Source organism: Oryctolagus cuniculus, chromosome 2 (genome assembly GCF_964237555.1).
Source record: "Oryctolagus cuniculus chromosome 2, mOryCun1.1, whole genome shotgun sequence".
NCBI classification, from domain to species: Eukaryota; Metazoa; Chordata; class Mammalia; order Lagomorpha; family Leporidae; genus Oryctolagus; species Oryctolagus cuniculus.
The window spans coordinates 51451603-51465707 of record NC_091433.1 but is presented as its reverse complement, the minus strand read 5'-3'; the positions used below and the strand labels follow the sequence as shown (position 1 = coordinate 51465707).

The 14105-nt window shown below is 47.3% G+C and overlaps 1 protein-coding gene across 8 annotated transcripts in view; it reads right to left on the bottom strand.

Moving 5' to 3' along the window:
• PALLD (palladin, cytoskeletal associated protein) overlaps positions 1-14105 on the bottom strand; it is a 455211-nt gene that overhangs the window by 92171 nt on the left and 348935 nt on the right. Inside the window, exon 1 of one of the 8 annotated variants that reach the window (XM_051842559.2) lies at positions 3252-3397. The exons of 6 other annotated variants lie outside the window; for them this stretch is intronic. The gene's annotated coding sequence lies outside the window, so the exon portion shown is untranslated. Of the gene's footprint in view, positions 1-3251; positions 3398-14105 lie in introns of those variants that run through there. One more of the 8 variants, XM_070068276.1, reaches the window with a different exon arrangement.

Here is a 14105-nt window from a genome sequence, read left to right as displayed (position 1 = left end):
TCCTCTGACAAAGTCTGAGACAGACTTTCCCTGTGTGCCTTTTTTTTTTTTTAAAGTTCTTAGACTTAGTACAATCATGAAGGAGTCTCTAGGATTAATGACCTGGAACACAGGACTTAGAAGAGCTGAGCATCTCTGGTTCATCGTTGGTCCTAAAGCAAATTCTTTCTGTCCCTGTATTTTCCTTTAAAATCTAATAGTTTCCTTTTTGGTGCTGTATCTCAAAAGACTATTACTAGAATGAGCTAATGTGTGTAAAATACCAGAACACTTTCAAATAATAGTCTAAAAATGTTTAGCATATGAGTATTCTTTAAAGGAGTGTATTTAGTGGGGATGTGTTGTTGCACAGCTAATGAAGCCACCAGCTGTGATGCCCGCATGCCCTATCAGGATGCTCTGCACTGCTTCTGATCCAGCCTTCTGCTAATGCAGCCAGGAGAGCAGCAAATCATGGCCAAGTGCTGGAGGCCCCACCACCCACGTGGGAGACCTGATGAGTCCAGGCTCCTGATTCGGGCCTGGCTCAGTTCCAGCCATTGGGACGATTTAGAGAGTCAACCAGCAGATGGAAGACCTCTCTCTCCATCCATCTCTCTGTCACTCTGCTTTTCAAATAAATAAATATATATATATCTTTTTTTTAATTGTGTATTTACTATCTGCTTTTCCCATTTGCTTTGAAGAAAAGGGTTACTTGGCAAGATAGTAAAAAGTATGCAACTTTGGAAGCACAGATAGCTTTGATTACCCAATGTTTATCAGGATCTTCTGAAATAAATGCTGAAAACAGTCCAAGACATTGTCATACAAAATGGTTTATGGGAATATACACACAAAAGAGAAGACCATGTGTCATATACTGTTATGGCCCCCGAGGATTGTGAAAGAAGTCTGAAAGGAGGGGAAAAGTTAACAACTGCTTGGATAATTAATAATTGAACAAACGAAGAATTTCCTCTTGAAATAATGACTTTAGCACCTGGAGCAGTATAGATTCCTTGACAATTTCCAGAAAATGCTTTATATTTCAGCAATAATTTACTTGCTTCAAATATAATATTCAAAGATTTACTGTAACCTAAGGGAAACAGTGTTTGGGGAGGGGGGAAGAAGCAACTACCCTCAAAAGCCATACGAAGAATACAGCTCATCAGCAAAGTTTTTACACCAGCTCGAGGCTGAAGAAGACAGTACAGTAAAATTGTGAAGATGAGCCACAATGCAATGTGATTAAAGTTAGTTTTATTCTACCTTAGGCGTTTTAAGGACATCCTGAAGCAGTACTACGGCTGCTGTACGTAGTTCATCTATCTACTGTCTACGGAAGAAGGCAGTGTCCTCCCCTGTGTCAGCCTGGGCACACACGATTACGTCACCTACAGCAGGTGAGCAACTACGTCACACCAGTTGTCAGAACGTTATGATTCACGGACTTCAACAATCAGAAAAAAATAAAGCCTCATTATTTCCAAACACCTGCCCATGCTCCACCCCACCCCACCACCCTTTGAAATCAGGTGTTCCCATAGGCAAAAAGATGGTTGGGAGACTGGCAGGTTTTCTTGCATGCTGTACATGCCCAGTTTCTTAAAGGATGCGGTGTGGGCACAGGACAAGCCACCCAATCCTTTTCCTCAAGACAAAATAGAAGAACCAATAATAAATAAATAAATAAAGCAAGCATAGGAATTAGTTGAAAACTCTGTTGATTATTTAGCTCTTGTCTACTCTTACAGTCTTGTTGTTCGAGGGTGCACTAACCACTGAGCTGCCTCTGATTACACGTCTTACGCTCTAAGGCACAGGAGTACACACACTTTGCACCATCCCCTGTATCCATCAGTACAAAGAGACTAAGGAGAAATAAGTCAGGCAATTCACTACACCAAAGTCAGCCAAGTCTTGAGAAGAAAAAAAAAAAAAACACTTTTGTGGGCAAGGCAAAAAGATAGGAAGAAAGACGCTGCCCACGTACTGTGAGCTACACAGGCTACCTAAACCCAAACCCCAGAACAAGCAAGCAAGCAGCTGGCTGACTTCTCAGTGGCAGTGATTGGCCGGGACAGTTCTGGTGGAAGTCTTCATAATGCAAGACAAGAACATGTCCTCCTAGCCAGACTTGGCAGTTTCCAAAGTTGGTATGGCCATTTTTTATCCTGGAGGATGGGCGGCAGGGCGGGACCAGTGGTTACCCAGGAACACAGGTCCATCTCCGCCTTTGTCATAGATGCCGCAGCTGGTCCCCCGGGGGCGCAGGGGTCTGGTGCAGGCACACAGGTCCTGGTGTTCCCCCCAAACACCGACCAGGGGCTTTGGCTCATCCCTGCCTGCTGCTGGGGTGAGACCCAGCACAGCAGGGTGCCAAGATGCCTGGTCCAGGGAGACCCAGCAGGGAAGCACCGCCCTGCCCACCGCGCGAGCACAAGCCGCAAGCCCAAATCCAGGTTCAAAGGACCAAACTCTCCTCTACAGCCGGAACCATTCTGCACTCTGGACAGGGCCACCCCAAAAGGCGGGAAGCCCCCAGCCTCGGCGCCAGGGCTCCAGACTTCCCACCATCGCCCCCTTAGTGGGGGAGGGGGCAGTAAGGGCGGTCTGCAGGCTCAAAGGACCCTCCCGGGTAACAAAGCGGTGGCCGGAGCTGTGGAGGTGGAGCTGCGGGCCACCCCGCGCCACCGAGGCCGGCAAACACAGCTGCTGCGCGCGCGGGCGACAGCGCCCGGGGTTCCACGCAAACTTTCTCGGAACAAACTTTCAGAGCAGCGCCCACCTCAGGGAGGCCAGGCTCGGGGAGGAAGAGGGCGCGGGGACCCGAGGACCCCTCCCCCTCCCCCCAGCCGCCGGGAATGAGGTCATCTCCCCCTCCCAACCCCCACCCCAAATCCCTGCCAGCCCTGCAGGCTCTGCCCTCCCTGACCAGCTTTGACTCCCATTATGAGAAGGGCTTCCACTGAGCCAGGGATGGGCTCAGAAACCTTGAGGGGGCCGCAGGGATCATGCGCCGCCCCGCAGCATCTTCTCCAAGCCCCGACCCTGCTTTAGGAGGATGCACAGCTTCCCATCTGGGACTCAACTTTGGGCAGCCAGTGCTCCGATCCGGCCCGGGGAGGGGTACCCGCGAGAGCACCTGGACCGGAGATGGCCAGGGCGGTCCAGAAGAGCTGCCCCCTCTCCCCACCCCCACCCCCGCCCCCCTTTGATTCATCCATTGCCACCGGCCACCGCGCCCACCCTCTGTCTGCGCCTACCTCGGGCGTCCCGGCCGCCACCCCGCAGCTCGCTCCCGGGTCCCTGGGCCGCTGCTCCCCGATGGCAGCGGTGCTGCGGGAGCTGCGGACTCAGCGGGCTGAGGCGCGGGGCAGGTACCGGCGATATATAGCACGCCCCGCGGCTCAGTGAGTCAGGGAGCGCCGCGGCGCTTCTGCCCGCCGCCCTTCAAAATAAGAGTCCCGACCGCTCGCCCCGCCAGGCCAGGCCGGGCTGTGGCCGCGGGAGAGGAGGCGTGGCTGGGGCCCTGCGGTGGGGGCCCGGGGTCCTGAGGGCTCCCTGCGCCGTCCTGCCCCCGGGCATATCTCCCTGGCCGCAAGTCCCTTCCAGCGCCAGACAAGTTGGACTTGGCAAGAAGAACTGATAACGGGAAAGAACTTGCTGTAAAACTTTCCTTGTAGGCCAGGGCGCCGCTGGCTGAGCGTTAGGGATGATGGACTTCCCAGGTGTTGAATTGTGTTTTCCCTTTACAGACCGCAGGAAAAGCACCTGGAAGTATTGGGGGGGCGGGGGGTGGTCAGGAATGAAGGTGGTGCAAGGGACTCATCCCAGGGGCAGTGAAACCCCGGGCTGCGGGCGGGGCGCAGAGGCCACCCGCGGGGCACGAGGCAGGCAGGTGGATGCGTGGGCACTGCACAGGCCAGTTGGTGCGTTTCTTTTCTAAGGGGGAGAAAGGATGCTTTCTAGATTCCCATGCGTACGTATGCTCGGTTGCGAGGATCAAGGAGTCACTGAATCCACAGCCGTGGCGGTAAGAAACCAACGCAGGCATCTGGGGTGCGCTGTCTCCATCGGTGGCCTGGAGCCGCTGACGCAGAACCTCTCCACAGAATCTTGATAGAAATGCTTGTAAAGCAGGAAATGGACTGAATTCCAGAATTAATCTCCTATGTACGATTTGTGACAGATTGTGGGCCAAGACCTAAATCCAGATCATCCAGATCACTAACTTTTTCTCTCACCGACTCAGCTAGGGACACCCTGGCTCCAGGTCTGACCCTCCAGTCACTCACCTAGCGCCCTGGCTCTCGGCCATTGCTGCCCGGTCTCCAGCCACAGTGTGTGCCCCTCAGGCACTGGGATGGATGGATGGATGGATAAGTGGATGGGTGGGTGGATGGGGGGATGGGGAGATGGGGGGATGGATAGGTGGGTGGGTGGACGGGGGATGGAGGATAGAGGGATAGAGGGATACAGGGATGGGGGAATGGATGGGGGGGTGGATGGGTAGGTGGGTGGGAGGGTGGATAGAGGAAAATACCTACCAGTTATTGGGCTTTTTCTATAAAGTGGTATCCAGATAAATGCCAATAAATGCCAACTAGCTCTTCCTGTAAGTACCCTCAGGTAATCTAAGAAAATGGTCTATTGCTCACTTTGACCCAGAAAACCTCACAAAATCATGCAAATCAAGAGGCTCAAATCTTTATGTTCAGGTTAAGAACCCTGGAGAAATTGCTCAGGCCATGGGGGGTATGCACGTCTGAAAGCCACCAAGTATGAGAAAGATGTCACATAATTGGAACAAAATCCCGTCATTGCAATGGTGGAGGTGGCAGGAGTGCCCAGGTCAGGCAATGGGTGGACACAGGGCCAGGGACCCCCACACAGGGCTGAGTTTCTGTGGCACACCCTTAAAAATGCAGAGCAATGCAGAACTTGAGGGTCTGGCTGGAGACTCTGGTCAGTGAACAAAGCCCGCAGGACACTCGGCGGTCCCTACGGAACCCATGGTGGGGTTCACCCAGGCATGAGCTCCCCACGCCGCACTGATAAGCTGCTCACTGCAAAGGAACAAAGTGTTCCTAAACCAGAAGAGAAGGGGGCATAGAAGAAAATAATATCCCAGAAGAAGCTGGCTTGGAGAGAAATTCAGCATGAAATACATTCACGTTGAAAGAAAAAAAAAGTAAATGCAGACTAAATTTGACTAGCCAGTAAATGGTCTAAATGGCCTACTAACTTCATGCCTCTCTTCGTTACTGATACCTAACCATGGGTTTTTAGGCTTGCAATTCTGTGCCAAACACTCACGTACACTCTCACACACACACACCCAGAGAAATACCTTTGCTGATTTTTAGTTGAAAAAATGATGTTTTTAAAATATCTGAACAATAAACCACAAGTGAATATTCCCCCTGTAATTCTACTCCCAGAGATAAACATTGTTAATTGCCTAGAGTATATCCTTCTGGGCTTTTGTATGAGTATTTAAACACATATTTAAAACATAGATTAGATCATCATTTACACGGCATTCCGTAACCATTCTTTTTAAACCTACCAATATCCTGTAGTCATCCCGGGCTTGGTAGAAGGCATGCTTATCTTTTCTGTTTCTGAGAGGATGACAGGCCAGCTAGCATCTCTGCTGGCCTGAGGGGAAAAGTTTAAAACAGGAAAAACTCAATATTTCACTGTGTAACTTCGCCTGTCTTTGAAATTCTAGTTTGCTCATTCCTATGTCAAGTGGTCATTAGGGCAGCAGCAATGACATCACTTGGCTGAGCGCAGACCTCTCTCGAAGGCTGCACCACGCCACTGAAGAGAGAACAGTGCAGTGTGATTTGTGTCATTAACTGTGGGGCCTAGAAGGTTCTAATTTCCAAATTAGAGGCGCTAATCTGATGAAATTTTACTTACAATTTTTATTTATTTTTATTTCAAAGGCAGAGAAACAGAGTGAGAGACAGAGAGAGAGAGGAGAGTTCCTCTGTCTTTGGTTCATTCCTCAAATGCAGGCAACTGGAGCAGGCTGAAGCCAGGCGCCAGGAACTCAATCCGGGTGTTCTGTGTGGTGGCAGGGACCCAACCACTTGAGCCATTGCTTCATGGCCACCCAGGGTGCACATAATTGATGAATTTTTAAATCACGGATTTTTTTTTTTTAAGATTTTATTTATTTATTGCCCTAGCTGTAGCCCTGGAAAGGCAGAGCGACTGGGGGAGAGGTGTGTAGGAGTGAGAGATAGTGAATCTTCTAATCACTGCTTCATTCCCCAAATGGCTACAACAACCGGGGGCTGGCCCAGGCTGAAGCCTGGAGCCAGGAACTCCATCCGGGTCTCCCACGTGGGTGGCGGGGGCCCAAGCACTTGGCCTATCTTCTGCTGCTTTCCCAGGCACATTAGCAAGGAACTGGATCAGAAGTGGAGCAGCTGGGTCTCAAAACGATTCCCTGATGTGGGAAGCTGGCATTCCAAGTAGTGGCTTAACCTGCTGTGCCATAACACTTGTGTCTCGATCACAGTTCTTCAGTTCTGTGATGTATAAGTTCATCTACATATGCACAGGAAGTATAAAAGAGATGAGCGCTGTCACTCTCACCACTAGTGTTCGTCCCCCATCGAGGGCTGGGTGCAGGGGAGAACAGACTGGGAAGGTTGATTAAGGGAGAAAACATCCCCACTTCCTTCACCCTCAGAACTCCGCAGGAGGAGGCTAACTCTTTCCTTCTGCCCTGTCTGACTCTCCTTTTGCTGCTACAGGTGCCTGCAGGGACGCACTCCTGTCCCGGAGGATTTAAGGCACTGATGCAAAATGCTGCAAATTTTAATGCTTTCACCATTCAAATTTTTTTGCATGAAGCATGGCTACATCCCATCCATTACCTTGGACCAGTCCCAGAACTGCTAAAACCAGCATCAATAGAGTGTTGACGAGAGTTCTTGCCAAGTTTGAATAGAGCACTCCATCCTCCTCTGCACACCGGTTCTGCCCAGCAGCTTTCTCTGTAGCTCTCCCTTAGCTAACCTTAGAGTTCTATGGCAGTAAGGGAAGATCCAAGGAGCAGGTGCAAAAACTACGGGGCCAATTTCTCTTCCTCCAGGAGCTGCCCTGGCGGATCCCTGTGGCCTGGCTGGAAGTGTGTAGCACAAGGTCGGCTCCAGGACTGCCCCTGAAGCTTCGCTCTCAGCATGCATGGGCTCAGATGCCCACAGTCCATTTGACAGAAAGCATTTTGCTCAGTTTCCCACTTGGTTGGGAAGGGGTGTGGGAATGGGTGAAGGTCATTCCTCAAATCTTGTCTTTATTCTTCTTTTCATTTTCTCCCCTTAAAAGGGTGGCAGTGAAACAGGTGGTTAAAAACTACAACAAAAGCCAACTAGGATTTACCAAACAAAGAAGACCTTGGCAGTGAAGTCAACCCACTGAGACACACACACAGATACATACAAAGTCCCAGGGCAGGTATCTCAAACATGCTCAGCAGAGGGAATGCTATTTTTTTTTAAAAGATTTGTTTATTTTATTTGAAAGGCAGAGTTAGAGAGAGGCCTTCCATCTCCTGGTTCACTCCCCCAAATAGACACAACGGCTGGTGGTGCGCCGATCTGAAGCCAGGAGCCTGGAGCTTTTTCTAGGTCTCCCACATGAGTGCAGGGCCCTAAGGACTTGAGCTATCTTCCAATGTTGGATCGGAAGTGGAGTAGCTGGGGCTAGAACCGGTGCCCATATGGGATGTTGGTACTGCAGGTGGTGACTTTACCCACTGTGCCACAGCACCGGCCCTGAGGTAATGATATTATAAAAGAAGCTGCTTTTCTAACTTAAAAATCAAAGCCAAAATTCCATTTATTTACATGTAGCAGGAAAAGAATGTTAATATATCTTTTAATGAAAATTGCCAAAACTTGAGATTTTCCTAGAAGATTCATGGCTTCCAAGGGTGACATATTTTCTATTTGGAAGCTTTTGCTCTGTATTTCATCAGAATGGCCAATGGTTTATGTAGCACATGTTTGGATGCCAGTTCAGCATCAAGCTCTACTTCTATTCACTGCTTTATTTTTAAAGACTTGTTGATTTTGTTATTGCTGTGTTTTTAAAAGTTACAAAAATCTTGGCTGAATGGCTTGTTTCTTTTTTTTAATTTTATTTATTTCAATGGTAGAGACAGAGAGGGAGAGACAGGAGGGGGGAGGGAGAGAGAGAACAAGAGAGAGAGAGAGAGAGAGAGTGAGAGAGAGAGAGAGAGAAAGAGAGAGAGACAGAGAGAAAGGGAGAGAGATATATATTTCTTCCATCCAGTGATTCACTATCTAAATGGCCAGGACTGGGTCAGGAGCTAGGAAACTAGATCCAAGTCTCCCACATGGATAGCAGGGCCCAAGGATTTGGGTCATCCTCTGCTGCTTTCCCAGGCACATTAGCAGGGAGCTGGACTGGAAGTGGAGCAGCTGGGATTGAAGCCAGCAATCACGTGGGATGCTGGTGTCTCAAGCAGTGGCTTAACCTGCTGTAGCACACTACCAGCCCTGCTCCACCATAATGATGACCTCCATTCTTCTATTATGGATACTACCTTTGTACAGACTCCCAGGTACATTTAGCCAAGAAGAAAAAGGCTAAAAATAGTAACCATCAATTTTGACCTGATATTGGCTTGAACTAATATTATTTTGGGGAGAGTATTTCTTAGAATAGAATGTTTAAGATCAACTTTTAGGCTGGCGCCACGGCTCACTAGGCTAATCCTCCGCCTTGTGGCGCCGGCCCACGGGTTCTAGTCCCGGTCAGGGCACCAGATTCTGTCCTGGTTGCCCCTCTTCCAGGCCAGCTCTCTGCTGTGGCCAGGGAGTGCAGTGAAGGATGGCCCAAGTCCTTGGGCCCTGCACCCCATGGGAGATCAGGATAAGCACCTGGCTCCTGCCATCATATCAGCGCGGTGCGCCAGCCGCAGCACGCCGGCCGCAGCGGCCACTGGAGGGTGAACCAACGGCAAAGGAAGATCTTTCTCTCTGTCTCTCTCTCTCACTATCCACTCCACTCTGCCTGTCAAAAAAAAAAAAATTCAACTTTTATTCCATTCATTTTAAAAATAAGCACATTTTTAAAAATCTTGGATTTAAAAATCTTGGATGGTGATATTTGGACTCAAATTATGTGTAACATTTTATAGGAAACCCATTAGTTTTCTTTTTTAATTTAACTTACACAAGCTTTATATATTTCATATATACAGATTTAGGAACATAGTGGGACTCCCCTCCCCCAACTATTGCCCACATTCTGACTCTTCTTCCTCCTCCCTCTGATTCCCATTCTTGATTTTACAATGATCTATTTTCAGTATACTTAATAACCGTATAGTTAACCCTACTCTAAGTAAAGGAGTTCAACAAATAGTATGAAGAGAAAGAGAACAAAACAAAATGAAGGAGAACCTTGTTCTCAATGGAAGAGAATGGGGCTATAAACAATCATCTATTCTCAAAATATCTATTTCACTCCAATGCATTATATTTTAGGTATTCTATTAGTTACATTGGATCAGGGAAAACATATGATATCCGTCTTTTGGGACTGGCTTATTTCACTAAGTATAATGGTTTCCAGTTGTGACCATTTTGTTGCAAAAGGAGGATTTCATTTTTTTTCACAGCTGAGTAGTACTCCATGGTGTATATAAACCACAGTTTCTTAACCAAGTCAACAGTTATGGGCATCTGGAAACCCACTAGTTTCTATATCAACAATTACTAATTATTTGAATAAAGGTGAAAAACTGTTCAAACTGTGGACCTTTTTAAGAGACTAGACCCCGTGTATCATCCCCAATCATCACCCCAAATGCAGACCATTACGGGAGGGGAAGGGCAGGCTTCTAAGGACGATCCATATTTTCTTTTTCTTTTTTTTTTTTCATTTGACAGGTAGAGTTATAGACAGTGAGAAAGACAGAGAGAAAGGTCTTCCTTCCGTTGGTTCACTCCCCTAATGGCCACTACGGTCAGTGCTGCGCTGATCCAAAGTCAGGAGCCAGGTGCTTATTCCTGGTTTCCCATGGGGTGCAGGCCCCAAGCACTTGGGCCATCTCCACTGCCCTCCCAGGCCACAGCAGAGAGCTGGCCTGGAAGAGGAGCAACTATATGGGATGCCGGCGCCGCAGGCAGACGATTAACCAAGTGAACCACGATGCTGGCCCTGATCCATACTTCCAATATAAAAACAAATGAAGGTGTTCCACTGGCCAAGATTCCCACTCTGGTATTAAGAGTAAGGAGATGGGCTGGTGCTGTGGCGCAGCAGATAAAGCTGCCACCTGCAATGTGGGCATCCCATATGCGTGCCGGTTCCAGACCCTGCTGCTCCACTTCCAACCCAGCTTCCTGCTAATGAGAAAAGCAGCGGAGGATGGTCCATTTGTTTGGGCCTCTGCTACCCATGTGGGAGACCTGGATGGAGTTCCTGCCTCCTGGCTTTGGCTTGGCTTGGCCTAGCCATGATCATTGCAGCCATCTGGAGAATGAATCAGAAGATGGAAGATTTCTCTCTCTGTTTCTCCCTCTCTCTCTCTCTGTAACTCTGACTTTAAATAGACAAATCTTTAAAAAACAGTAAGGAGACAGCATCAGGGTCCTGTTGTACCAGCTGTGACTGGAACCGGAACCCACTGGATGGAAGGTACTGTGTCAGAAAGAACATGACCAGTGGAAGATCTGAACTGGGGATGTAAAGCATGAGCCTGCAATTGGCAAACACGGAGCAGACTGAGTTTGTGAGAGCAAAGGCACCCAGGACTCTCCAAAACAACCTCGGAGGACTCACAGAAGCCGAACCAGGAGAGGCCGGAGGAGATCACCCAGGGAAGGGGCGATCTCAACACAGCGGGAGCTCTGCAGCCTCAGAGAGGCGGCCACTGCAGGTGGGCTCCACAGCCTGGACTTCAGATTTTGCTTTCTCAGCCATAAGGGTGTTTATCTTACCCCGCAGGCCGGGAGATCCACTGAGATGCTCCAACGCAGTGCCTACACACAGTGTCTGATATGCACCAGCTGGGGACGGGATGGGGCTGATTTTCCTCCCCTTTTAATCTCAGAAGTTTTATTTATTTGTTTGTTTACAAAACAGTATTTGGTTAGTAACAGAGTAAAAGGTAACAATCTGAACTTCACTTTGGGGTGGCAAATATGCCCATCCCTTCTCACCTAAGCTGACCCTACAAACCAATACCACCATGGTTCTTCCTACATGGAGGAGGACAGCGAGCACAGAGAAGACAAGTAACTTGCCCAAGGACACAGAGCAGAGACAGGACAGAGGGAAAGTGACACCAATCATTAGCTCCAAACTCCAGGGGCCATAAATTTGGAGTGAAAGTACAGACTTATGGAAGGTTCATTAGGATCCCAGGGCACTAGATCTCTGTTAGAAAGCCAGCAATTTATCATTACAATGTTTTACAGTGCATCACAACGCCTGCTTGACCTGAAATAGTTAAGGCAGCTTCTAAACATGTCCTGCTTGATCCCAAGAAGAATCTGACTCACTATGGAGTACCCTTTTCCAAATCAAATGAGTTATGCTGGCTCAGATGGAATCATCCACAGATTCCACGTGGATTACTGAAGAGGCACAGTCAAAAGGAGGAACTCTCCTTTTTATGTTACTCTCTTGAATACACAGTGAAACACCATCATCAGCTGAGTGCTTAGTGTAACTTTATCCTCCATGAGGAAAACTCTAGTGAACTGCAGATGTAGTGATTAATAACAAACAGATATGGCACGATCAGGTTGGGATTACACATTTTATATTAATCTGAATGGCAATTCAGGAAGCTATGAGTGAGATGATGCATAACCTCCTTGGTCACTTCTCTTAATGCTGTCCTTCTCTTAATGCAGCCATCATTCCACTGTTGCTCCTAGAAATACTAACTCTGCAAGGAGCTGCCATGGGTATGTTAGTGCCCAGTTCAGGATGACATCAACACAAAGGAAACCAAGGACCCCAACAGGCAATAGTTAGGGGACTATGCTTACAGGAAAGAGGGAGTTGGGTCCATTTTCCCCAAGTTGGATAAATCTGTCTTCTCTGAAATCTTTGGCTGTAGTCTAAATGTGTCCCCCAAACATATGAATTGGAAATTTAATCTCCAATGCAACACTGTTTGGAGGTGGGGCCCAATGAGAGGGAATTAGGCTTTGAAGGTGTGAATGGATTATTGCTGTTATCCAGGGAGTGGGTGAGTTCTCACGGGAGTGGGTTCCTGATAGATGAGCTCTCTCAATCAATCAATCAATCTCTCTCTCTCTCACACACACACTTTCTGCCTTTCTGCTTTTCCCCATGGGATGACAAAGCAAGAAGACCCTAGCAATATATCGGTCCCAATCTTGGACTTTAGAATCATGAGAAATACATTTATTTTCTTTATGGATTACTCAGCCTGTGGTATTCTATTATAATAACACGAAATGAGCTAAACCTGAGAACTCATTCCCTTGAATCATTAATCTTCTGAGTCAAATTAATGGAATTATGTTATGTGAAGCACTTTTATTTCTCATTAGGGAAATACACAGCAATTTTGGTGCTGAAATTAAAGATTTTCTAGCAAAGAAATCCAACCACCAAGAGAATTGTTGAGATGGTTTTACAGTATGTCTTTAACACAGTAAAATGTACAATCCTAGACTCCAATAAAAGAGAGAGAATAAGAGAAGCCAAATATTCCAATTAAAATTTCTTTAAAACAGAATTTTTTTTTAAATTTTTTGACAGGCAGACTGGACAGTGAGAGAGAGAGACAGAGAGAAAGGTCTTCCTTTTGCCATTGGTTCACTCTCCAATGGCCGCTGCGGCCAGTGCGCTGCAGTTGGCGCACCGCGCTGATCCGATGGCAGGAGCCAGGTACTTATCCTGGTCTCCCATGGGGTGCAGGGCCCAAGGACTTGGGCCATCCTCCACTGCACTCCCTGGCCAGAGCAGAGAGCTGGCCTGGAAGAGGGGCAACCGGGACAGAATCTGGTGCCCCGACCGGGACTAGAACCCGGTGTGCCAGCGCCGCAAGGCGGAGGATTAGCCTAGTGAGCTGCGGCGCCGGCCTTAAAACAGAAATTGAATGGATACCTTTTAACTTGAAAATTTCCCTGAAAATAGGCCCTAAAATCCATGGGAGGGAATATTTGGTAACATTAGCAATTAAAGGAATGAATTTATCTGTTATATGACTTATATAACTGACAGTTAAACAATTGACTTAATATTGATACTGCCTGTTATAAACCTATTAAGTGAGTTTTATTAGATCACTGCTGATAGAATAAAATACTAGATTATTAGGGAAAAATATGTTTACCCGAAATTTCCATAGATGTGAATGTATTCCCATTATTCCAAAAAGTTAAGATCATTATCCTTATGTCAGTTTATCTTATTTATCTGTTTGTTTTTAGTAACTTTAGAAAGGTAAATGCTTTTGAGGAATTCAGTTAACTTATGGTATTATATCAAGAGATATTTCAAATTAAACTTTCCTTCAATCTACTATATTCAAGAAACTAGCGGCATACACACACACACACACACACATAAAGATTTATTTATTTATTTGAAAGACAGATTGAGAGAGTGATCCTCCATCTGCTGATTCACACCCTAAATGGTTGCAACAGCTTGGGCTGGGCCATGCCGAAGCCAGGAGCCAGAAGCTTCTTCCAAGGGGCCCAAGGACTTGGGTCTTCCTCCAGTGCTTTCCAGGCCATTAGCAGGGGGCTGGATTGGAGGTGGAGCAGCTGGCACTTGACTGGCACCCATATGGGATGCCAGCACTGCAGGTAGCGGCTTACCCTACTACATCACAGAGCCAGTCCCAGTGGCCTATATTTTTAAGTGGCCATTTATTTTACAGTATATAACCACATTCAATGACATGTGGTTCAGGAGTATAGTTCAAAAAAAGGACTGCACCAAGGAAAATCAAGAGTTTAGAGCATCATTTTAAAAAACATAATTTCTGAATAAAGTTGGAAAAGTAATACTTGGAAAGTCAAATTTCCAATGCAAGAAAAAAAAGAGACAGCCACTATACATAAAAATTAAAT